Source organism: Muntiacus reevesi, chromosome 19 (assembly GCF_963930625.1).
Source record: "Muntiacus reevesi chromosome 19, mMunRee1.1, whole genome shotgun sequence".
NCBI classification, from domain to species: domain Eukaryota; kingdom Metazoa; phylum Chordata; class Mammalia; order Artiodactyla; family Cervidae; genus Muntiacus; species Muntiacus reevesi.
The window spans coordinates 2,736,579-2,763,730 of record NC_089267.1 but is presented as its reverse complement, the minus strand read 5'-3'; the positions used below and the strand labels follow the sequence as shown (position 1 = coordinate 2,763,730).

At 34.9% G+C, this 27,152-nt stretch overlaps 1 pseudogene; it reads left to right on the top strand.

The window, feature by feature from the left end:
- The window catches only part of LOC136150941 (stathmin-like), a 40,817-nt pseudogene extending 19,901 nt beyond the window's left edge, over positions 1–20,916 (top strand).
- Positions 20,917–27,152: the final 6,236 nt, after the last annotated feature.

Below are 27,152 nucleotides of genomic sequence, written 5' to 3'. Positions count from 1 at the left end.
TTATATTGAATCTCTAGATAATCCAGGATAGTACACTTCTTTTAAAACCATTCGATTAGACCTCTAATTTTATCTAAAATGTTAAATTCTCTTTGTCATTTATATTCATGTATATTTAATTTACATGTTCTGAAGGTTAGTATGTAAACATTTATGTTTGAAGGCCACTATTCTGACTGACATAGAGATGTTTGTAAAGTGTTTTCCTTGGATGAACTAAGGATACTGAGTACTTCAATTAAACATATATTTTGGATAATAGCCTTTATTTTGTTTACAGTACAAAACTGTTCTTTATGGAATAGAAGAGAGATGAATAAAGTGACTTTTAACTTTGTAAAGCTAATATTATAGATACTATAATACATGAAGATTTTGTGACTCAAGATTATACTTCAATTGCATTTAATTATATAGTTTATATCATGATGGGCAGATTACTAACATTTTTCCCAGTGAAGATTGTTATCTTCCAAGACAATTGAGACCAGAAAAAAAAAATCCTAGAACTAATTTCATGTGAATTGAGGAACCTGTGACATATTTGGTGGGGATTCTATAGTTTTTCAAAAAATATTGATACACATCTACTTAAATTTAATATTCACTGGGATTAATTTTCAGAATTGTGAAAGCACTTATTATAAGAGTACAAAGTAGAGGTAGTAAGAAAGATGGGATTACTTGAAGAAAAGTTCTAGAAGAAAACACAAACACTGCATTCTATGACATCAGTCTCAGCAATAGATTTTTTTTTGCAGTTATACTTTCATTTTTAAAAATTTTTTATTTTTTTGCAGTTATACATTTTATTTATTTTTATTAGTTGGAGGCTAATTACTTTACAATATTGTAGTGGTGTTTGCCATACATTGACATGAGTCAGCCATGGATTTACATGTGTTCCCCATCCTGAACCCCTCTCCCACCTCCCTCCCCATCCCATCCCTCTGGGTCATCCCAGTGTACCCGCCCTGAGCACTTGTCTCATGCATCCAGCCTGGACTGGCAATCTGTTTCACACTTGATAATATATATGTTTCAATGCTATTCTCTCAGATCGTCCCACCCTTGCCTTCTCCCATAGAGTCCAAAAGTCTGTTCTATACATTTGTGTCTCTTTTTCTGTCTTGCATATAGGGTTATTGTTACCATCTTTTTAAATCCCATATATATGCATTAGTATGCTGCATTGGTCTTTATCTTTCTGGTTTACTTCACTCTGTATAATGGGCTCTAGTTTTATCCATCTCATTAGAACTAATTCAAATGTATTCTTTTTAATGACTGAGTAATATTCCATGGTGTATATGTACCACAGCTTCCTTATCCATTCGTCTGCTGATGGGCATCTAGGTTGCTTCCATGTCCTGGCTATTATAAACAGTGCTGTGATGAAACTTGGGTTACATGTGTCTCTTTCTGTTCTGGTTTCCTTGGTGTGTATACCCAGGAGTGGGATTGCTGGGTCATATGGCAGCCCTATTTCCAGTTTTTTAAGGAATCTCCACACTGTTCTCCATAGTGGCTGTACCAGTTTGCATTCCCATCAACAGTGTAAGAGGGTTCCCTTTTCTCCACACCCTCTCCAGCATTTATTCCTTGTAGACTTTTGGATAGCAGCCATTCTGACTGAGATTTTCAGAACTGTCTCTGTAGGCAAAGGCAACAGAAACAAAAATAAACAAATAAAACTGCATTAGACTAAAAGGCTTTTGAACAGTGAAGGAAATTATCAACAAAAGAAAACACCACCTGCTGATTGTGAAAACATTTGCAAACAAAATAAGAATTAACAATGCTATAATAGCAAATTTTAATGTTCAAAATATACAAAGTACTCATACAATTCAATATCAAAATAACAAATAACTCAATGAAAAAATGGACAAAAGGAGATGTCCCAGGTGGTTCAGTGGCTAAAACTCCACATTTCCTAAGCAAGGGATGTGGCTCCAATACCTTGTCAAAGAAGTAAGATCCCACATGCCATGGGGTGGAGCCAAAATAAAAGTTGGGAAAGGATCTGAATATTTAACCAGAGATGACATACAGATGGCCGGCAGGTACATGAAAAGATGCTCAACATCATTGATCATCAGGGAGTGCAAATCAAGGTCAGATTATAATATCACCTGACACCTGTCACAATGACTGTCATCAAAACAACCACAAATAACAAAATAGAAAGGATGTAGACAAAAGGTAGGACTCATATATTGTTGAAATTTAAATTGGTGCAGCAACTATGGAGTACAGTATGGAGGTACCTCAAAAGTTAAACATAGAATTGCTATATGATCCAGCAATTCCTCTCTTGGGTATTTATCTGAAGAAAATGAAAACACTAATTTGAAAATATATATGCAACCCAATGTTTGTGGCACCACTATATACAAGAGTCAGGATATAGAAGCTACCTAAGTGCTCATCAATAGACAAATGCATAAAGATGGTGATAATGATGATGATGATGATGTGTGTGTCCACACAGACAAAAGAATATTACTCAGCCATAAAAGGAATGTAAATTTGTCATTTGCAACAACATGAGTGGATATAGGGGGTATTGTATTAAGTAAAGTAAGTCAAACAGAGGTGGATAAATACTGTATGGCTTGCATATATATGGCTCTAAAAAAACAAACAAATGAGTGGTAATAACAAAACAGAAATAGAATCATAAGTGATACAGGGAATAAATAGGTGGGTGTCATAGAGAAGAGTGATGGATGGATGAGAGAAACTGGTGAAGGAGACTGAAGAACAAACTTTTAGTACAAAACAGATGAATCACAGGTATGAAATCTACAATGTGGGGAATATAGTCAATAACAATGCAATTTATTTGTATGGTGACATATAGTAACTAGAATTATTGTAGTGATAATTCTGAAATGTATAGAAGTATTGAATCACTATTTCATGTAATAGGAGCTAACAGTGTTGTAGATCAGTTACATTTCAAAAAAAAAAACAAAGAAAATCACAGAAAAATATTCAGATTTGTGGTCAGCAGAGGTGGGAGTTTGGGGAAAGTGGATTGGATGTAGGCAATCAAAAGATAAAAACTTTCAGTTATAAGATAAATGAGTACTAGGGATGTAATGTAAAACATGATAAATATATTTAAAAGTATTTTATATTATATGTAATTAATGTTGAGAGTAAATCCTAAGCTTTCTTTAAAAAAAGAAAAAGAAAAAATATTTTTATTCTGAAAAAATAGTGTATGACATTAAATTTGATTATGATTTCGCATGAAGAAATTAAAAAAAAAAGATAGATGTCAGTTGAGAAGAAAAATATTCTAATTTCTTAAGATTAAATATGTGCAGGATAAAATTCAAGTTAATCCTGAAAATAAATATAAAAATTATTTGCTACACATAAGAATAATAGAATATAGAACATAGAATATGTTCACATAGAATATAGAACATGTGGTTTTATTTGCTTTCAAGTGATTTTAAATAAATGTCAAAGCCAAAAATTAATTTGTGAAAAATAAAATTTGCAATATCTTTATAAGAATGCATTCATTTCCAACAGATTTTCGAAATAAATGGTAGTCATCATTATCTAATTGATTTTTAAGTTTGGAAAAGCTCTTCCTCACTAGACATGTCTCTTGACTAAGGAGACTTTTTTCTTTCAAACTGATTTTGTCTTATTCTTTTTACCCATGCTTCAAAGTATGGGAAGTTGCATTTATTTAACCTACTTAACTGACAATATTGTATAAAATATATAGCAAGCACAAAACAGCAACTGAATAAGACATCACCACCCAACAGAAGTGAAAACTGCATAAGAGAGTTGGAATTATTCATATTTTGGCAAGATATGTCTGTCACTCTGCCTATACTATTATTTTCTTTCCTATTCTATACCCTTAAAATGACATGTTGACATGAGTTATTTTTACAAGTAGCAATTGAACCTGGAATGTATTGGAAAACATTTTGTATGTTATTTTAATACTTGACATAAAAACTGTAAGTTGAAATCTTGAAATTGTTGTATTGCCTCTATCTTTTGATCCTACCCTCCCCTAATCCATTTGTGATTGTTTTATTCTTCGTTTGATGGTCTTAAGCTATCATATGCATTCTATTTGTAAATTGAATATTGCATGGAATTTTGTATTGCTCAGAATAAATGCAATGAAATTCTAATGTATAAAGAATATATTTAAATGACACTTTAAAAGAATACAAAGTTGTAACAGGGTCATGCTGCTGACCTTTAAACATTAGTATACAATCTCAAATAGTGCCCCCATTTAGAGCTTGTTTGAATCTGTTCAACCTTGAAGGTGATATGCTCTTACTGTAAAAATGAAGGCAGCTTTTCAGATATGAAAAAAAAAAAAAAAAAGAGGGCTACCTGCCTCAGCATACTTTCACTATAAATAAAACTTTGTTTGGGGAGAAAAATGTAACTGATTGATCTGATATTATTAAGAAGTGTAAGACTTTGTCAAAATTTAAAGCTCCATGAGACAAACTAATACTCTCAGTACCCATTTTTTTGCCCATTTGTTAAAAAAAAAAATATGCCTTCAGGAACCCGAATGTTGCTCTATAATCTCACAGTTGTCACCCTATCCTGAATCGTCTTAACAACTGTATCTTAGAGGAGGTAAATGATTTCCATGTGACTCCACGTTTTTAAGTAGATAGTTGTGAATCCCTCTGTCCATGGGATTTCTCAGCAAGAATACTGGAGCGGGTTGTTATTTCCTTCTCCAGGGGATCTTCCCAACCCAGAGATCAAACACTGTCTCCTGCATTGGCAGGTGGGTTGTTCACCACTACGGCCCCTGAGAAGCCCTATGAACTTTACTGGTCTTTAATTTTTAATGAATTCTGTTACCTTACTTCCAAAGTATCTTTGTCAGCACGATTTCATCTATGTCATCATTTTATTTGGAATTCCCTTTCTCCTGTATTCTATTATGTGCAGAGTTCATTCCCCAATGTGATGAACTGGACTAAGTAGCCTTAATTTCAACTATGAAGTCAAAAGCAACCTAAGTGCAGAGTAAAATCAACCAGTCTCCTAAGACATAACACAACCTACCAGTTATTATCCTAACATATTGATACCTTGTTCTGATTTCTGCATATTTGAAGAACATTTTGTTTTTCTCTAGAAATTGTGCAGCAAAGGAATGTAGTGAATCCCCATGTAAATTGTGCTTCTTCTCATATTGCACTTTCGCAAATTGCCAGGAACTCAACACATATCTTTAAAGCTCACCACACATTTTCCTATGATATTTATTGAAATACAGTTCTCTCAAAAGAACAATTTCAAGAAGGAAGTTGATGGATATTAAGTTATCTAATGCATCTCTAATACTCAATAAACATTAAGCATCCAGATAAAAATGCAATTAATTTCCTATCATACCAGAAAGCAAGCTAGCTTCTTAGATGTTTGCTTACATAGATGTTTCTGCTTTAGGACTTGTAGAGCACTGACACAGGGGGGGAAATAATGTGTGAGGGGTGTGTGTGTGCTTAGTCACTCAGAAAATACTATATTTACCTCAAATTACTTTGAAATAGTAAGGGCTATGCTTTCAAACATTTGTGTGAATATGTTGAAGTTACAAATAAAATTCTAAGAAAATACATTGGGAATTGAAGAACTTCAAATCAGATATGGAATTATAAAATAAATAAATAGTTAAAAAGTTTTGGAGATAAAAGAATAATATATCCCACAAATCATATAATAATGAGAATTTTTAAAGATAATAAATTCACAATACAATCAAGATAAAACATATTATAACAAATTTGATATCTCAGAAACATGCTCAAAATAAGAAAATGTGGTATTACAATAAGAGATAAGATATAACTATTCAATACATTTTCATGGAACAACTGAGTATATAGAAAAATAGTATGCTTCATCTCCCAACATTTAGAAATTAAATTGTTAAAGGATTCAAATTTTAAATGTAAATGCAAAATAATAAAGAACATAAAATATTGAATAGTTAGCGACCTGAGACTTATCAAGGAAAATTGCTTACAAACCATAAATGTAGGAGAAGCTAGAAAAGATAGATATAACTGACTATATAAAGTTATGATATATATCTAATAACAAAAAGAGAACCAAAAACAAAACTGAGGCTAAGAGATACTTAAGTTGGCATCTAAAATACAAATGAGTGTATGTTTTCATAATGTACAGGGAAAATATTCTAAATATGTTGTAAAATACAAAACCACAGAAGGAAAAATGTGCTAAGGCAACTACCAAAAAATGCAAAACATCTGTATGGAAATAGATTAAAATTCTATAGTATGTATTCATTAATAGACACGTTAAAGCAAATAATATCAATTAGATGAAGTTTCAAATTTTACAAAATAATTTCTTAATCATTTATTCACTTAATTCTCAAAATCTTTGCAATAGTAATTACTAGTCCCCAATCTGTAGATGAAATACTGAGGACCAAGTTGTTGAAATAATGTCTTTAATTTTCACACAGTAGGCAAGAGGTAAAGAAACTTAATCCAGATTTTATCTGGACAAAAACTGGAAGCTGACATAGACAAAGCTCTTCTTTTAGGTGATAAATATTTATTTATTATTTCATTATTTTGTTAAAAAAGTTTAAATAAAATATTACATAAAAGAAAAAAAAATGTATTTTGAATCTTGGCACTTTTCACCAAACCATTTTGCCATTTCTGTTACAATCTCTTATTTTCACCTGGGTGGTCAACATATAGGTACAACATACAGGAGCTACCCTGGTGGCTCAGAGGGTAAAGAATCTACCCACAGTGCAGAAGACCTGGCTTTGATCCCTGGGTTAGAAAGATCCCTTAGAGAAGGGAATGGACAGAGGAGCCTGGCAGGCTACAGTCAAAGGGATCAAAAAGATTCAGGCATGTCTGAGTGACAAACACAGGCAGTCAACATAAATTGCCTATTCCATTTTAATAAACATTTTAGGAAAACTGTTCCAGGGATCAGAGGCCCTCACCCAATCATGCAAGACTCTACAGCTTTCAGGTTTAGAGATGAGGTGTACTATAACCAGGACAACTGGCCTAAGACTCTTTCGTAACCAGCACAAGTAGCTCAGTGTGCACATGTTTTGTGTGTAGATTCATAAATTCTGTAAAGGTTACAAGTATGTGTCTGTTGACTCAACTAGGTTTGTCCATTTTAATAAGGGTGCTCTCTCACACAAAATTTTCCCTTCCAAGTCATTCTTCATCGTTGATGCTATTTCTTCCCACATAGATTATATTCAATTTTCCTGATCATAATCTTCAGCTCCATATATAATTTTAAATTCAGGTTTCTGATACCTAATCACCCATATTTGCTTCTTATTTGCAATTCCAGTGAGAAATCCTTTACCAATTCATCTTCTAGCCATTCAGACCCATAAATAATGTTCTCATTCTTTATTTTTCTCCATTTTTTTTCTTTTTATTCTTTTTGAGACCACCATTGATTACAGTGATTTCTAACCATTCTCTCGTTCCTCATACCACTTAAATATAAGTTCTGCTCAAATGTCTTTCCTTGCTCTTTTTCTATTTCTCGATTTTTGTCTGGGTTACCTTATTTATTTTGCAAATCTAACTATGACATTTATAGTGTATACGCTTTAGAAATGCAAATACTATTGCATTTTTAAATGGTAGATAACCACAGGTAACTGAATGTTCTATTAATTCTTCAAATTTGGAATATGAAAATTCAGCCAATGCCTGATATTATCTTACCTTAAAGCAGCTCTCTTTCTCACTTTAACATTTAGTTTGTGGTAAGACCATTCTTCTCATTTTAATGTATCTCAATGCTATTTTCACAAAAAAAAAAAAAAAAAAAAAATGAAAGCAACTCCTTTCCTTCAGGCAGTTCAGTTCAGTAACTAAGTTGTGTCTGACTCTTTGCGACCCCATGGATGACTCCAGGCCTCCCTGTTCATCACCAACTCCCGGAGTTTACTCAAACTCATGTCCATTGAGTCAATGATGCCATCCAGCCACCTCATCCTCTCTCATCTCCTTCTCCTCCCGCCTTCAATCTTTCCCAGCATCAGGGTCTTTTCCAATGAGTCAGTTCTCTGCATCAGGTGGTCAAAGCATTGGTTTCAGCTTCAACATCAGTCCTTCCAATGAACATTCAGGACTGGTTTCCTTTAGGATGGACTGGTTGGATCTCCTTGCAGTCCAAGGGACTCTCAAGAGTCTTCTCCAACTCAATAGTTCAAAAACATCAGTTCTTCAGCGTTCAGTTTTCTTTATGGTCGAACTCTCACATCCATACATGACTACTGAAAAAAAATCATAGCCTTGATTAGCGGACCTTTTTTGGCAAAGTATTGTCTCTGCTTTTTAATATGCTGTCTAGGTTGGTAATGCTTTTTCTTCCAAGGAGCAAGCATCTTTTAATTTCATGGCTGCAGTCACCATCTGCAGTGATTTTGGAGCCCTAAAATCACTTTCCAAAACTCCTTTCATTACTAGTCTTTTAATTTTACTGGTTGGCTTTTTAAAAACTAATCAAATTCTCCACAAGGATAAATTTTACAGATGTTGTTTATTTACATTTTAACACTTGGAGAAAAAAAAACCAAAACTTAATTAAGAAAAATAGATATATTGTTGATATTAACTGATATTTAACTTTTAAATTTCTGAAATTGAATAAAATATCTTGTCACCGTTAAGTTGCAAATAGGATGTTTATAATACATTCCTGCAGATGTCAAAATAATTTTCACTCTTTATACATTTTAATTGCTCCACTTAAATGAACTGAAACAATTATATGTATTAGTCATGACTACAGAACTTAGGGAAAAAATATTTGCTAAGAAGAAAATCAGTTCTTTTCTCTGTCTTTTACATTCATTAGATGAAACTTTGAAAGATCAAATTATAATTTGTCTTTTAACAGATTTTGCTTTTGTATGATCCATAACCCTTTTCAAATTATGGTGACATATTAGCTAACTTTAAATAAACCTAAAGTGCCAATGGTTATGCTTGACAAATGGGGGTGAGATTATTCTGGTCATAAAGGTTTCTGAAATTTATAGGATATTTTTTAAAATATGATGGCAATTTTATTTTTGAAGATGAACAAATATGATAATTTTATTAATTTATTTTTTTGTTTGTAGAAAAATTTAAATCCATTTTGTGCTTAGTACAAGCAAGCATGCTAAGTCTTTTCAATGGTTTCCAACTCTTTGCGATCCTATGGACTATAGCCTGCTAGGCTCCTCTGTCCGGGCTATTCTCCAGACAAGAATTCTGGGTTGAGTTGCCATGCCCTTCTCCAGGGGATCTTCGCAACCCAGGGATTGAACCTTTGTCCCTTATGTCTCTTGCATTGACAAGCGAGTTCTTTTTCATTATAACACCATCTGGGAAACCCTTTTTGCTTTGTATAAGGGAACAAGAAAGATTAATCTGTTACGGACAGTGAGAGACAATGCAAAGTCTCCTACTTATAATCACATAAATCCAACAGGAGCATGTATTATATAGCATTACGTCCCCTTTCTATACAGAAACTGATCTGGATTTACCATCTGTTTGTTTGAGGTAGGTTTTAGCATTTAAAAATCACCCAAACTTTGTTTCCATAATAGCAGTTCTGTTTTGCAGCTTTTATTGTTTTGTACTGTGTGTACTCTTTCCCATATTATTATCTAATCTCTGTGAAGTGAGGATTCATGGGCTATCGTTAAAAAAAGTGTTTTTTATTCATTGTAACTGCTCAAGGATATAGTTAAGATATGGATGAAATTTTAGTTATAATATTTTTGTCTGTCAACATAATCATAGCACATTGTTTTAAGCTTTGGCCTTGTGGAACTGAATCTTAACTATTACTTTGATTGCAAGATAATTAATTCAAGAATGAAATACAAAAGTTGTCTTCATGCAAATTTATTTATGTACTTTATCAATAGAAAGTTAAGCTTTATTTCATGTCTGCCAATGTGAAATATGCAGGCAACATTCATTAATGTCTAACAAAATTTAAATTGCTAACTAGAATTGTTTATTTTCTCATACAAAAATGAAAAAAATAACTGTATGACTTATTGTATTTTATAATAATTGCTTGAAACAGATTTTTATATAAAACTATTTCAGAGCATATAATATTTTAAAGATATAATATCAGTTTTATAAGTCAGGAAAGAATTACTGATGTTCAATAGTACATTATATTTTTGTAACACTTGATTTGATGTGTCTCTTGCTCTATCTTGGTGTATATTCTATTCTTCTGATTTATATTTTGGAATGGGTAGTAGATTTACAGTGAAGGAACAAGAAGTTCTCACTCTCTCATTCACTGCTGCTAAATATTTTACAGTTCTACAGAACATGATCTATAAACCATCATCTTTTTCAGGAAGCATGTTCCAAAAGAACCAATGACACGAGAAAATCAATGAGGTTTAATATTTGCTATAATGTAACAAGCAGTATGACTCACAGCCTCAAAGTAGTTTAAAATAGGATGATATTATCTATTCAACATGATAAAATCTACAAGAACAGTGGCAAGTGGATTTCTCTATTCTCCTTTATTATTCTCATCATAAAGCTGTAAATTTCTGTGGGGCAAATTTCAGTTCAAATTAATATCCCTTATACAAAGCTATAGCTCAGATGGTAAAGAAACTTCCTGAAATGTGGGAGACTCAGGTTCAATCCCAGGGTCAGGAAACTCCCCTGGAGAAGGGGTATTGACACACTCTAGTATTCTTACCTGGAGAATTCATTGGACAAAAGAGCCTGGTGGGCTACAATCTATGGATTCTCAAAGAGTGAGATATGACTGAGTGACTAACACACTTTCACTCATACAAAATTATAAAGTGTGTGTGTATGTGTGTGTGTGTGTGTGTGTGTGTGTGTGTTTTCTTTTTTGGCTTTGTTACTATACATTGCTCTGTCATGTCAGACTCTGCAACCCCATGGACTGCAGCACACCAGGCTTCCCCATCCTTCACCATCTCCAGAAGTCTGTTCAAACTCATATCGATTGAGTCAGTGATGCCATTGAACCACCTCATCTTCTGTCATCCCTTTCTCCTCCTGCCTTCTATCTTTCTCTGTATCTGGGTCTTTGCCAATGAGTCAGCTCTTCACATCAGGTGGCCAAAGTATTGGAGCTTCAGCTTCAGCATCAATCTTTTCAATGAATATTCAGGGCTGATTTCTTTTAGAATTGACTGATTTAATTTCCTTGCAGTCCAAAGAACTCTTGAGAGTCTTCAACACCAGAGTCCAAAAGCACTAATTCCTCCACACACAGTCTTTTTATGGTCCAATTCTCACATTCATACATGACTACTGGAAAAAGCAGTTTTGACTATAGGGATCTTTCTAAGCAAATAATGTCTCTGCTTTTTAAAATGCTATCTAGATTTGTTATAGCTTTCCTTCCAAGGATAAACCATCTTTTGATTTCATGCCTGCAGTCACCATCCTCAGTGTTTTGGACTTATATTTCTTTCTTAAACAAAGTGAAAGTGTTAGTTGCTCAGTCATGTTTGACTCTGCAATCCCATGGACTGTAGCCTACCAGGATCCTCTGTCCATGGAATTCTCCAGGCAAGGATACTGGAGTTGGTTGTCATTCCCTTCTCCAGGGAAATCTGCTTGACCCAGGCATCAAACCCAGGTCCCCCACATTGCAGGCAGATTATTTACTGACTTAGCCAAATTTGATTATTTGACTGCATTGTATTAATATATTTTTTTCTTATTTTCTCATGGCATATATAATACATTCTATGTCTTCTAAATCATCATGGCAGTATTAAACACTTTATAAACTTTTAATATAAGTTCACAATCAAAATATCCTAAATAAATACACTTTTTTTTTTTCTTTTCTAGCCACATCACAAGGCTTGCAGGATCTTAGTTCTCTGACCAGAGATCAAATCCAGTACCTGACAATGAAAGCCTGAAATCCTAACCACAGGATGGCCAGGGAATACTGTTTGGCATACTTTTAAGATTTTTCTCTGAAGGTCACTATTACCTACTTTACCTTTATGTCTTTTAATTTCTCCTAATTAAATTCTTAAGGACCAAAATTGGAAGCTATTTTCAATGTAGTGTGATCTACATAGTTGGCAACAGAAAATCAGTCTTCTCTATAATAATTAGGTAGTCAGTGACAAACCTCAGAGATTCAACATACAAAGCTTTATCTTTTGTAAAATACTCTGATTGTTTTCAATTATATTGCTCAGTTGACTAAAATGTATTATTTTTGTCCTTATGAGGATTCAGCTATATCCTTCTCTGCTTGATTTGCTGTTCAGTTGCTCGATCGTTTCTGACTCATTGTGACCCCATGGACTGCAGCACACAAGGCTTCCTTGTCCTTCACCATCACCATAAGTGTGTTCAAACTCATGTCCACTGAGTCAGAGATGCCATCCAACCATCTTGGCCTCTGCCATCCCCTTCTCCTCCTGCTTTCTATCTTTCCCAGCATCAGGGTCTTTTCCAGTGAATTGACTCTTCACATAGGATGGCCAAAGTTTTGGAGCTTCAGCTTCACCATCAGTCTGTCCAATGAATATTCAGGGTTGATTTCCTATAGGATTGACTTGTTTGTTAGAAATATAAAATGATGCATGTCATAATAAACATATGGAATATGCTTAAGTATCAAGGAAAATGTAAGTATTATATATGTTGTTTTAGCTATTCAAAAATATATAGTGTTAAGATGTAGGCCTGACTTCTCATTTATTTTCTCCTTTTCAAGTAGTAGAATGATCGATAGAATGGGCTTTGAGTGGGTGTTAAGTTGCTTCAGTCACGTATGACTCTTTGCGACGCTATGGATTGTAGCCTCCCCAGGCTCCTCTGTCCATAGGATTTTCTGGCAAGAAGATTGGAATGGGTGGCCATTTCCTCCTCTAGAGGATATTTCTGAGCCAGGGATCAAACCCACATCTCTTAAATCTCCTGCATTGGCAGGCAGGTTCTTTACCACTAACGCCACCTGGGAAGCCCATGGGCTTTGGGAATCTTCAAATGATAGTTTGTTAGGTAATATGTATGTATGCATGTATTCACTCATTCATTCATTCAATTATTTTTTAATTGGAGTACAGTTAGCATTCTTATTAGCTTGTATATGTCCCGTTGCATAAGTCTCAGACTGAAAACTCAGAATAGAACTGAAGAAAGAATTTCAAAAGGATTAATAAGTCCATCTTTTCTATGTCAGCTAACTTCAAGCAGGGTTTCCAAAGCATTAATGTTCTTACTAGAGGCAAAGACACACAGAACAAATGTATGGACACCAAGGAGGAAAAGGGGATGGGATGGGTGGATGAATAGGAAGATTAAGTTCAACATATATACTGATAACATGTATAAAGTAGATAATTAATGAGAATCTATTAATGAGAATCTACTGTGTAGGTCAAGGAACTCTGTTCAAGGCTCTGTGGTGACCTAAATGGGAAGGAAGTACAGAAATAGAGGAGATGTTTGTATAGCTGACTCACTTTGCTATACTGTAGAAGCTAACACAACATTGCAAAACAACTATACTCCAATAAGAAAACTAATTTAAAATATCTTTAAAAATATATAAAATGCTGAGGCTGGACAAATATCTTCCCATTTACCTTCTATGAGTTATAAGATTTATTTTAAATTATTTTAGTAAAAACTACAACATTCCAAAAGATAAATGATCAATCAAATTCTGATGCTTAAGGAGAAATTCCATGACCATTCAGGTTTTATGTGAGAGCAAGATAGGTCATTAAAAGTCAGTTTGCTATTAGCTTCTTCTATAAGGTTTATAACAAAAAAAGTAAGCTGAGCTTTGGAGATTATAACTAATTTCTATCATCATTTAGCTTTCTGACATTTTATTATTACTTTCCAAGTTGATATAATTCGGTTAGGGCACAATGTTCATAGTGTATCAATGTTCATAGTGTATAATACTGTCTTGTAAAGCAAATGTGAAGTAAAATAGAAAGCTTGTTATCATAATGATAAGATTCTAAAAGTAATCGAGTATTTTTTCACTATATCCTTCAAAAAAATACTTGCAATTATGCATACAATTTCAATCTCAAGAATTATTTTTAAGGAAACTTTGTTTAGCTTGACTTGATAAAATTTTTCATATTGCAAACACTTGTGATCAATGCATCTGTTAATGAGGTGGGGGGAATCTCTTTCAGTCTTGCCCTGGAGAGGTTGGTGAAAAGGTTTTTTGGTTTCTTTGTTTTTTAGTTTGCTTTCATGCATACGAGACTGGTTCATTTTCGGCACCAGAAGTTGCCTCATGAAAAATTAAGGTAGTAAAATTCAGTGATGGGCTTTACCAAATATATACAAATACACATCCAGTACTGTAGAATCTTATTTGAAATTTGAAATACTTTTGGTTTCTGCTTCACTTCAATATCATGGATAACGTACTAGATTTTTGTGATGAATAGTTTTAAATTAAAATGTTGAAACCACTGTGGTGGGATAACTCACTTAGAGCCAGACATCCTGGGGAGTGAAGTGTGAAGTCAAGTGGGTCTTAGGAAGCATTACTATGAACGAAACTAGTGGAGATGATGAAATTTCAGGTGAGATATTTAAAATCCTAAAATAAGATGCTGTTCAAGTGCTGCATTCAGCATGCCAGTAAATTTTGAAAACTCTTTAGTGGTCACAGTACTGGAAAATGTCAGTTTTCATTCCAATTCCAAAGAAGGGTAGTGCCAAAGGAATTTCAAACTGCAACACAATTCCTTTCATTTCATATGCTAGCAAGATAATGCCCCAAATTTTTCAAGCTCAGCTTCAAAACTACATGGACTAATAACTCCCAGATGTACAAGATGGGTTTAGAAAATTCAGAGGAACCAGATATCAAATCGCCAAAATTCATTGGATCACAGAAAAAGCAATGAGATTCTAGAAAAACACTTGCTTCTGTTTCACTGAATATGCTAAAGCCTTTCACAATGTGGATCACAACAAATTGCCAAAAATTCTTAAAGAGATGTGAATGTCAGACCACCCTACCTTCCTCCTGAGAAACCTGCATGCAGGACTAGAAGGAAAGAGATAGAAAAGAGACATGCATCAATGGACCGGTTCAAAATTTGGAAAAGAGTACTTCAAGGTTGTAGATTGTCACGCTGCTCATTTAACTTATATGCAGAGCATATTATGTGAAATTCTGGACTGTATGAAGCTCAAGCTGGAATCAAGATTGTCAGGAGAAATATCAATAGTCTCAGATGTGCAGATGACACCACCCTAAAGGCAGAAGTGAAGAAGAACTAAAAAGCCTTTTGATGAAGGTGAAAGAGAAGAGTGAAAAATCTGGCTTAAAACTCAATTCATAAAAACTAATATCACGGCATCCAGTCTCATCACTTCATGGCAAATAGATGGGGAAAAAATAGAAATCATGATAGACTTTATCTTCTTAGACTCCACAATCACTGCAGACAGTGACTGCAGCGATGAAATTAGAAGACTCTTGCTCCTTGGAAGAAAACTATGACAAACCTAGGCAGCATGTTAAAAATAACAGAGACATCACTTTGCTGACAAAGGTTCTTATTTGTCAAAACTACCTTTTTTTTTTTTTTTTTTCCCCAACAGGCATGTACACATGTGAGAATTGGTCAAAAAGAAGGTTGAGCACTGAATAATTTATAATTTCACACTGTGGTGCTGGAGAAGGCTCTTGAGAATCCCCTAGACAGCAAGATTAAACCAGTCAATCCCAAGGGAAATCAACCCTCAATATTCATTGGACAGACTGATGCTGGAGTTGAAGCTGCAATACTTTGGTCACATGATGCGAAGAGCGAACTGATTGGAAAAGATCCTGATGCTGGGAAAGATTAACGGCAAGAGGAGAAGGGGGCAACAGAGGATGAGATGGTTGGATGGCATCACCAACTGGATGGATTCCAGTTTGAACAAACTCTGCAAGATAATAAAAGACAGGGAAGCCTGGTGTGGTGCAGTCCGTGGTATCCCTGAGTCAGACACAACTGAGCAACAACATTTTTATCTCTGTCTTCAATTCTTATCAGTTTGATTGCTATGTGTCTTGTTGTTTTCCTCCTTAGTTTTATTCTGCCTGGGACTATCTGTGCTTCATGACCCTAGTTGAATATTTTCTTTTCCATGTTAGGGAAGTTTTCAGCTATTATCTCTTCAAATATTTTCTCAAGTCTTTCTCTCTCTAGTCTCTTTCTGGCACCCATCCCTATAATGTGAATTTTGATGCATCTAATGTTGTCCCAGAGATCTGTGAGATGGTCTTCATTTCTTTCATTCTTTTTTTCTATATTCTGTTCTGTGGCAGAAATTCCCACCATTCTGTCCTTCAGGTCATTTCTCTATTCCTCTCTCAGTTTTTCTGCTATGGATTGTGTACTATTCATGTATGTATGTCTTGTGTATTATTCATCTCTGTTTGTTTGCTCATTTTTTTCTAGGTCTTTGGTAACATTTCTTGCATCTTCTCAACCTTTGCTTCCATTCTTTTTCTAAGATCCTGAATTATGTTCACTATTATTATTCTGAATTCTTTTTCTGGGAGGTTGCCTATCTCCACTACATTTAGTGGTTTTTCTGATATTTTATTTTGTCCCTTCATCTGGGACATAAGTTTCTTCTTTTTTATGCTGTTTAACTTTCTGTAATGTGGTTTTCGCTTTGGTTCCTGTGGGATTGCAGTTCTTCTTTCTTCTTCTCTCTTCTCTCTGGTAGAGGAGGCTAAGAAGCTTGTGCAAACTTCCTGATGGAAGGCACTGGTGGTGGGAAAGACAGGGCCTTGCTCTTGTGGGCAGGGCCTTGCTCAGTAAAACTTTAATCCAATCATCTCCTCCCTGCTAGTTTTTTGGCCTGAGGCGACCCTTGAGTCTGTGGACTCTATGGTCAGTTATTGGTAACTTCCAAGAGGGTTTGCACAAAGGGGGCCATTCTTGGCCTGATCCTTCCAGAGCGCCATCCCTGTGGTAAGCCCCTGCCAACCCACACCACCACAGGAAACCCTCCAACGCCAGCAGGTAGTTTTTGTTCAGTCTCCTGTGGAGTCACTGCTCCTTTCCTCTGAGTCTTGGTGCATGCAAGGTTTTCTTTGTTCCCCCCAAAAGTAGAGTCTCTGTATCCCTCAGTCCTCTGAAGTCTTGTAATCAAATCCCTTAGCCTTCAGAGTCAGATTCCCTGCGAATTCCCAGGCATTTTTTTGGGTCCCCAGGTTGGGAAACCTGGTGTGGAGTTCTGAACCCTCTCAACAGTTGGAGAATTTCTTTGGTATTACTGTTCTCAGTTTCTGGCTGACTAATCTGGCTGGCATGAGATTTGATTTTATTGTGATTATACCTATTCAACTGTCTTGCTGTGGCTTCTTGTTTGTCTTTGGGTATGGGGTATCTTTTTTTGGTAGGTATCCTCCTGTCAATGGTTGTTCAACAGCTGATTGTGACATTAATGCTCTCACAGGAGGAGGTGAGCACACATTCTTTTATTCCAACATGTTGAACTGGAAGTCCAAAACATTGAAAATTTAAAAGCTACGTTTTAGTCCTTGAGGAAGTCAACTATTAATACAAGAGTTATTTTATATTGCTTGCATATCATGCAGATTATTTAATGGGTTAACTATGAATAATCATAGTTATGTTTTTCAATAATGAAAAACAATTATATTTTGTGTACTTTTCTACAAAGAGAGATAACATAAATTGCAAAGGCAATGAAAAAAGTGCTTCGTAGGCAATAATTATGAAATGAGTGACATCTCAAGAGTATTCTTGAGAAATATCTACTCTGGATTGCTAATTCTATGCATACTTTCCTGAAGCTACCTAGAATTGTTTTAGACCACAAGTTAAAGTAACAAATAATTAGTGACATTGCCATGTAACTTTCACACTGTGGGGTTCCTACTCAGCATTTAATTAGAATCATGATTAAATTATGCATTGTCTTTAGAAATTTCCCTGAGGAGAGAACATACTTGAACATTTCACAAGGTAAGAGAGATTTGCTACTTAAAATATTGAAATCGTTGAAATAATCATGGTGGGATTTTTTATCATTTGCTGAATGTGTTTGTGTCTTAAAAGTCATTGTTTAATTCTGTCAGAATTGCTAGCTACAAAAAATTAAAAACTTTAATGATAAATTATAATGAAAATCTATGAATACTTTTGTTTCTTGTGATGAATACATTACAGTTTTCCATAGCCTTGCTAGTTTGTGGTAATTCTTCTGTTGCCTTTGTTGGTCTTCTGTATTAAAAGTAACTTTGCACTTTGGATTGCCAGTATTTTTTACAGTGTTTAAGGGAGAGGAAATGGACCATTGGCTATTTTTAACACTTGAGTTTGAAACTATTAATATTCTTGGCTTATATAATTTTATATTTTGGTAACATTATAACAATAGGGTTTCTCTTTCCTTTCTTTTTTTTTTTTTTTTTTTGGCTGCTCATTGTGACACACAGAATCTTAGTTCCCTGACCAGGGATGGAACCCTCACCCTTGCAGTGGAAGTTCTAATAACTGGGCCACCAGGGAATCACTATTTTCTAAATTTTTAATTGGTTGATTTCAGTTTATTACATTTATATATTTATATACATTGCAGCAAATTCTTAGAACTTTCACTACCTAAAATTTTAGAATTTAAATAAGGCATTTCTTTTACTATAATGTCCACCTTAGTGATAAGACACTTTTGGCCTTAGGAAATTATTTATGCAACATACCTTCCATGAAAATGTCAGTTTATTATTTTTTAAAATGGCTTCCTTTATTCTATATGATAATAAGCCCCAGGTACCTTACATTGTAGGATTACAGATTCTATTACACAACTGATTCTGTGTGTGTGTGTGTGTGTGTGTGTGTGTGTGTAATTGTATTCTAAAACTTATAAAAACCTAACTCTTTCACTGTGGGATTCTTTGGTAATTGATTCATTTAGCTGTTCTGCAAACTGAGACACTTGTATTAGGACAATATTCCAGTAATTATTTTATAGTACCATCTTTGTCTTGTTACAAAAAATAGTTGCTGAAGTAAAAAGTATTTTCCTTTTTTTAAAAGATTGCACTTAGAATGATGTTTGTTTTTTCTCTTCCATTTCCCTGCATACAATATAAACCAATACACATTAAACCTGTACATTTTTTTCCAGAACTATGCCTTATTATTTTTCATTTAATCTCTTCTTATTATGAATAATACTGAAGCAAGTTTTTCCAACTATTCAGTGAGGTGATTTAGTGAAGAATTCATGAAAATGTAGCAGAATCAGGAAGACACGAACAAATATACTTGAAATCTGAGAAACGTTATAGAGTGTGAAATACTCTGGCACAACTTTGCATATTACAGTTAGGTGAAACTCAGTATATATGATTTGTTGCCTTTCTAAATTCCATTGTTGCCTTTTAAAATTCCATTAATTTTTATGATTTTTTTTTAGGGGCTGTACTATTAGCTCAATAAGTTGTTTTAATGCTGATAAGAAGTAGTTATACTTGAAAGACACATCACATAATGAATAATTTACTCTGGGAAAGGAAATACCACAAAAAAAGTAAATTTATTCTCTCTCTTTTTTTTAATTTTCCTCATACATTCTGTTAAAATTTAAACATTTGAAATAGACTGTGATAAATACATACATTTATATTTATTTCTGTAAACATTTTAGGAATAATAGCTAAACATCCACACATAATATTTATCTTTACTATTATCAATCCTAAAAAATGATGCTGTTAAGTTGCTACACTCAATATGCCAACAAATTTGGAAAATTCAGTAGTGGCCTCAGGATTGGAAATGTCAGTTTTCATTCCAATCCCAAAGAAAGGGAATGCCAAAGAATGCTTACACTGCCACACAATTGCGTTCATCTCACATGCTAGCCAACTAATGTTCAAAATTCTCCAAGCTAGGCTGCAACAGTATGTGAAACAAGAATGTCCAGATGTTCAAGATGGATTTAGAAAAGGCAGAGGAACCAGAGATCAAATTCCAACACCCATTGGATGATAGAAAAAGCAAAAGAGTTCTAGAAAAACATCTACTTCTGCTTTATTAACTATGCCAAAACCTTTGACCATGTGGATTACAACAAACTGTGGAAAATTCTCCAAGAGATGGGAATTCCGGACCACCTTACTTGTCTCCTGAGAAGTCTGTACACAGATCAAGAAGCAACAGTTAGAACTGGATATGGAACAACAGACTGGTGCACATCGGAATCTGTTGGTGCTCAGAGTGTGGCCTGAGGTGGTGCTCTGTGGTGCTCAGAGGCTTGGACTGAGCAGGGTTTTCCTTGCCTGTGAATTGTGTACAGTACACTGACATTCTCTTGTCGTCTCTTCACCGTGGCTTCTTCTGATATCCAGATGAAGGATCTGGAGAAACATGCCTCTGGCCAGGCTTTTGAGCTGATTCTCAGCTCTCATTCAAAATAATCTTTCCCAGAATTTCCCCTTTCCCCTCTTAAGAACAAGAATCTTTCCTGGAGGAAATTCAGAAGAAATTAGAAGCTGCAGAAGAAAGACACAAGTCCCATGAAGCTGAAGTCTTGAAGCAGCTTGGTGAGAAACAGGAGAGCGAGAAAGAAGTGCTTCAGAAAACGATAGAGAAGAACAACAACGTCAGTAAAATGGCGGAAGAGAAGCTGACCCACAAGATGGAAGCCAACAAAGAGAACTGAGGGCACACAGGGCTGCCAAATTGGACCATTTACAAGAGAAGGACAAGCACATTGAAGAAGTGCAGAAGAACAAAGAATCCAAAGATCCCGCTGATGAGACTGAAGCCAACTAATTTGTTCTGAGAACTGACTTTCTCCCCCTTCCCTTCCTAAATATCTTAAGACTGCACTGGCCAGTGTCATTTTACTTTTTTCCCCCTGGAAAATATTCTGGAAGCTGATGTAGGACAAATTCAGACGGTATGATGTTGATTTAGGGGCAAAAGGGGAGAAATGAAATGTATATTACCCTTTCTCTAAAGTGTTGAAGTCTGTCTAATGTAGCTATTTTTCTTGTTACATTTTTTTCTACTTCAGTACACGTGGTATGCTGGGTTTAATGGCTAGTACTGTGTTGGTTCCACGAAAACATGCCTGTGAAAAGAGTATGTAGTGGCTTCTTTCAAATTGTTAGATGTTGAATATGTGTTCGCTTTAAAATCACAATTGTGTCCGGATCTTACAGATGCTACAGTACTTGAATGGTTAGTAAAATTGCACAGTGCTGTTTAAAAAAAAAAAAAAAGACTGGTTCAAAATTAGGAAAAGAGTACTACAAGACTGTATATGGTCACCCTGCTTATTTAACTTATATACAGAGTACATCATGTGAAATGCCAGATTGGTTGAAGCACAAGCTGGAATCATGATTGCTGGGAGAATTATCAGCAATCTCAGATATGCAGATGACACCACTATTATAATAAGAAGAGAAGAGAAATTGAAGAGCCTCTTGATGAAAGTGAAAGAGAGTAAAAAAGCTGGCTTAAAACTCAACTCTCAGGAAACAGATTGTGGCATCTAGCCCCATCACTTAATGGCAAATAGATGGGGAAACAGTGACAGATTTTATTTTCTTGAACTTCAAAATCACGCAGATGGTGACTGCCACCATGCAGCTCCTTGGAAGAAAAGCTATGATAAACCTAATCAGTTCAGTCACTCAGTTGTGTCTGACTCTTTGTGGCCCCAGGGACTGTAACATGCCAGGCTTCCCTGTCCATCATCAACTCCTGGAGCTTACTGAAACTCATGTCCATTGAGTTGGTGATGCCATCCAACCATCTCGTCCTCTGTGATCCCTTTCTCCTGGCTTTCAATATTTCCCAGCATCAGAGTCTTTTCTAATGAGTCAGTTCTTCACATCAGTTGGCCATAGTATTGGAGTTTCAGGTTTAGCATCAGTCCTTCCAATGAATATTCAGGGTTGATTTCCTTTAGGATTGATTGGTTTGATCTCCTGATAAACCTATACAGCATATTAAAAAACAGAGACATTATTTTGCCAACAAAGGTCCATATAGTCAAAGCTATGTGTTTTTTTCAGCTACTCTTGTATGGAGGATGTGAGGGTTGGACCATAAAGAAGGCTGAGTGCTGAAGAGTTGATACTTTTGAACTGTGGTATTGGAAAAGACTCTTGAGAGTTCCTTGGACTGCAAGGAAATCAAACCAGTCAGTCCTAAAGGAAAGTAGTTCTGAATACTTATTAGAAGGAATGGTACTGAATCTGAACCTCCAATAATTTGGACACCTGATGCGAAGAGCTGAATCATTGAAAAAGACCTTGATGCTAGGAAAGATTGGAGGTAGGAACAGAGGGGATGGCAGAGGATGAGATGTCTTGAGGGCCTCGCCGACTCAATGGACATGAGTTTGAGCAAGCTCTGGGAGACAGTGAAGGACAGCAAAGCCTGGAATGCTGCAGTCCTAGGGGTCACAAAAAGCTGGCATGACTGAGTGAGTAAACAACAACAGCAACATCATCAAATTTGCTATGTACTGTGTAAAACATGGAGCTTATACTTAATCTGACTGTTATGCAGATACAGTGTACTTACCCAACTCCTGAGAACTTCCAATTTTGTTCCAACAAGAATAAGATCATTGACTATTCAAAAAATTTAGAATGTATTTCTTCTATGTATAAGAACAAATTCAGAAATTAATTGAAAGATTATATGTGAATTAAAAATTATTTCTTCTTAAACTCAATTTCATAGCAATTAGAGTATACTAGTGCATAAATTTATGTTTAGTGATGTTTATTCCAGAAGCAATTTTAAAGACAAAAATATTGCAATATTTATCAAGAAGCCTTTAGTTGAATAAACAGTGAGACACACACATTATAGGCTACTGTGGGACTGATATATTAAATAAGATCAACTGAGTTGAATCGACTGTAGAGATAAGAAGTTCCAGTGGGTAACAGGATCCTATTTGTATGAAACTGAAATTGTGATAGTTTCACTTCCAACAGAAAAAGTCACTTTTTAAGAATAAGAGACTGCTTGTAGATCAACTTTCTTAAGAACATTTCAAAAATCTGAGGGGGGGGGGGGGAAGCAGTTCATTTTAAAACTAGTGAGCAGTATTTTTCACCAAAGCAAGGTATAGAACAAGACAGATATCCAGAGCCAGAAATCATGGCATGCACTTGGTGCACTTGCCAGTTTAAAACTTTTTTCATAAGGTTAGGAAACTAAACAGCACTTAGGACAGCCTCACAGGACTAAATATGAAAAGTCACCATCTGGTATTTAATTAAAATAGGTTGCATAGTAAAATTATTTGTTTAAATGGACTGAAATCTCAAAGGGAAGGCAACTTAAAAGAAAGAGTGACTTGGAAATAGGTAAAAATATAGATAGACTTGGATTATAGTCCCATTTTAAGCTATCTCAATTCTTAAAATAGGTTCTGGCAATACTCAATAACTAATGTGTTGCCTGGATTTGAAGAAGCAAACTTATGAAATTGAAAGAAAGATTAATTTACTCTCATACCTCATATGAGAGTAAGTTATTTGTCTTATTCTTTTGTAATTTTCTACAAGCAATTTTGAAAATTTAATAGCAACCAATATATAAATAACCATAGACACAAGGAGAAAAGACAACTTGCTTTTGAACAGTAACAAAATAGAGACAGCAATGATCCCCAGGGATTTGAAATATAGGGGTTAGCCTTTAAATTAGTATGATATCTCTATTCACAGTAATAATGAAAAGATGAAGAAACTGTTAGAAAACTGAATAAAATTTCTAAAACTGAAAAAAGTAGTAATCAAATAAAACCAAAATATAGAACTATAATACCAATAAACACAGATGAACACAAAGGTGTGTGTGTGCTCAGTCAGTTCAGTCGTGTCTGACCCTGTGACCCTATAAAATGAAGCCCACTAGGCTTCTCTGTTCATGAGAATCTCCAGGCAAGAATACCGGAGTGGGTTGCCATTTCCTCCTCCAGGAGAGCCAAACACAGAGGTATAATGATTTGTAATATGTGATATAGAATGAAACTCAAAAGTTGAATGAGTGGGAAATATATGAGATAGTGTGAGTGTTATAGAGGATAAAATAATGTGTAGCAAGCAGGTATTTGGAATCCCAATAGGAAGGGTGTAGAAGCAATATTAGCAGAGATAATATACAACGATTGTGCACAAAGGGTAAGCAACCTCAAATAAGTTTCAAAAATTTCTTAACACCAAGACAAGTTTTAAAATTTCTACATTTATCTCTATTCTTCTGTCTCTTTATCTATCTATGTATTTATGTGTCTGTGTATCTATACCATGTATCTACTTATATTATCTATTTATATACTGCTTGACATTTCACAGCAAAACTGATGAAAACTAATAAGGAAATGAAATCTTTTTTTATAAAAAATATTTTTCTTAAAATATAATTCACATACCATAATATTTATTCTTTTAAACTACACAATAAAGTCATTCAAAAGTAAATTCACAATGTCTCACATTCCTCATTATTAACTCCGGAACACTTTCATTACTCCCAATTTTTCTTCCCCTAAGCCTCTGGCAAGCATTGATCTATTTTCAGTCTCTAAAGAATTAGTCATTCTGGACATTTCATATAAGTGAAACCATAAAATGCATGATATTTTGTGCCTGGCAGTTTTCAGTTAGCATAACGCTCTCAAGATTCATTCACGTTGTAGTGTGTATCAACAGTGCAATCTTTTATTATTCTTGAAGAAGAATATTCCATTGCATGGATGTATAACACTTATTTATCCAATTCATTTGGGCTATGACAGTTCATGTGTAAGTTTTTGTGTAGATATATCTTTATTTTCTTTCAATATATTCCTAGAAATATAGTTGCAATATTAATGCCATTTGAATTTTATGTAATTTTCATGTGTCAGAGGTAGTAGATTTTTGTTTCTTGTGTGTGTGTGTGTGTGTGTGTGTGTGTGTGTGTTTTCCTTCAACCATTTGAAAATGTAAAAAATAATTCTTAGCTCATGGATAGTGACAAAATAAACAGCAAGTACTCTCTGGTGCAAATGCCATGATGAACCAATCCTTACACTACATTCCAGGAGAAAAGCTACACTGCTGCTCCTCTTAGGCATCAAACAATGTTCACTTCAGTTCACTTCAGTTGCTCAGTCGTGTCCAACTCTTTGCGACCCCATGAATCGCAGCATGCCAGGCCTCCCTGTCCATCACCAACTCCCGGAGTCTACTCAAACTCATGTCCATTGAGTCGGTGATGCCATCCAGCCATCTCATCCTCTGTTGTCCCCTTCTCCTTCTGCCCTCAATCCCTCCCAGCATCAGGGTCTTTTCCAATGAGTGAACTCTTTGCATGAGGTGGCCAAAGTATTGAAGTTTCAGCTTCAGCATCAGTCCTTCCAATGAACACCCAGGACTGACCTCCTTTACGATAGAATGGTTGGATCTCCTTGCAGTCCAGGTGTTCACTTCACACCACCGTAAACCTGACCAGGCCTTCCTTCTTTGATTTTTTTTTTTTTTTTTAATAGGAAGATCGAATTTTAATGTTTGCACATGGGAAGCAAATCGACTAATGTATCTGTTTAATTTCAGCCTAGAGTCTTTAATTTTATGAGAAAAAAATGAGGATCAACTTTGTTTTAGCTCTTTTTATAGATAAAATAAATCATGTTGAATGGAGATGCTTTAAACTCTACAAAAGTTATATTCAAAAGAAGAGAACTTATTATTTGTTTGAAAGTAAAATTGTAAATGTGTAGGAAAAAGAAAACCTGATAAAACAGTTAAATTTACTTAAAAATAAAATAAGTACAGAAAAAATAACTCAAATAATGGAGACCTCAAGAAGTGCAAAATGAGGTTTGAACATCAGAGTTGAGAAACAGCAATGAAAAATTTGGAGTCAGAAATGGCTGTGGTAATGACACGGAATTCTGAACTTTAAATTCCTTGGTTCAATTTGGAAGAGATTGGGTTGCAGGCAACATAATATGTCTTGGAAAAATCAGAGAGCACAGAGAATGAAATAAAATATGTGTTAGACTGGAAAAAATAGAATGCTAACACAGGAGGAGACTGCATTGCAATAAAGAGAGAAGAGAGTTGAGGGTTTCAGTGCAGAGGTCATGGCTGATTAACTATTTCCAGATGCTATGTAGCTTCAGGAAGAGTCAACTCATTTAAAATTCAAATTCTCATTTGAAAATATAGCTCTAAGGCTCAGGACACTTCAGCACCTATGTAAGCAATCTTAAAAAAAAAAAAAATTCATCACCCGCCACTCCTTGACAGTAGCATATTCAAGAAGATAAAAATATAAGGAGTATAAAGTATTCATATAATAGTAGTAATAATCTATTAACTGAGAAAAGGACATTTGAAGCAGTACATCCTTATTATGTGTGTCTAATATATGTACTTGTGTTTGTCAATGTGAAAGATAAATTGAAATTTGTACAGACCTACCAACATGGGCTTAAAGTCAAATAGAGATGGTCTTTCCCATGATACCTCAGTTGGTAAAGAATCTCACTGCAATGCAGAAGACCCAAGTTTGATTCCTGGGTCAGGAAGATCCGCTGGAGAAGGGATAAGCTACACATCCCAGTATTTTTGGGCTTCCATGATGGCTCAGCTGGTAAAGAATCCACCCACAATGCAGGAGACCTGGGTTCGATCCCTGGGTTGGCAAGATCCCCTGAAGAAAAGAATAACTACCCACTCCAGTATTCTTGCCTGGAGAATTACATGGACTGTATCCTTCATGGGGTCATAAAGAGTCAGACATTACTGAACAACTTTCACTTTTCCATTTGAAAATGAGAGCTTGAACCATGTCTTGTCAAAGAGTTACTAAGGTTTCCAAGTGTATCTCTCATGGCACAACTTTTTTCTTATATTTCAAACTCAAGAAGATAAAACCTTAAGCTTTAACTACCATAAGCTTCATTGATTTTAAAAGCTGTCACACAGATGATCTCATTTGTCCCATACAATTTGGAGAAATGATAGTGTTAGATGAGCCAATGAATGTTGTGAAAATATTCACA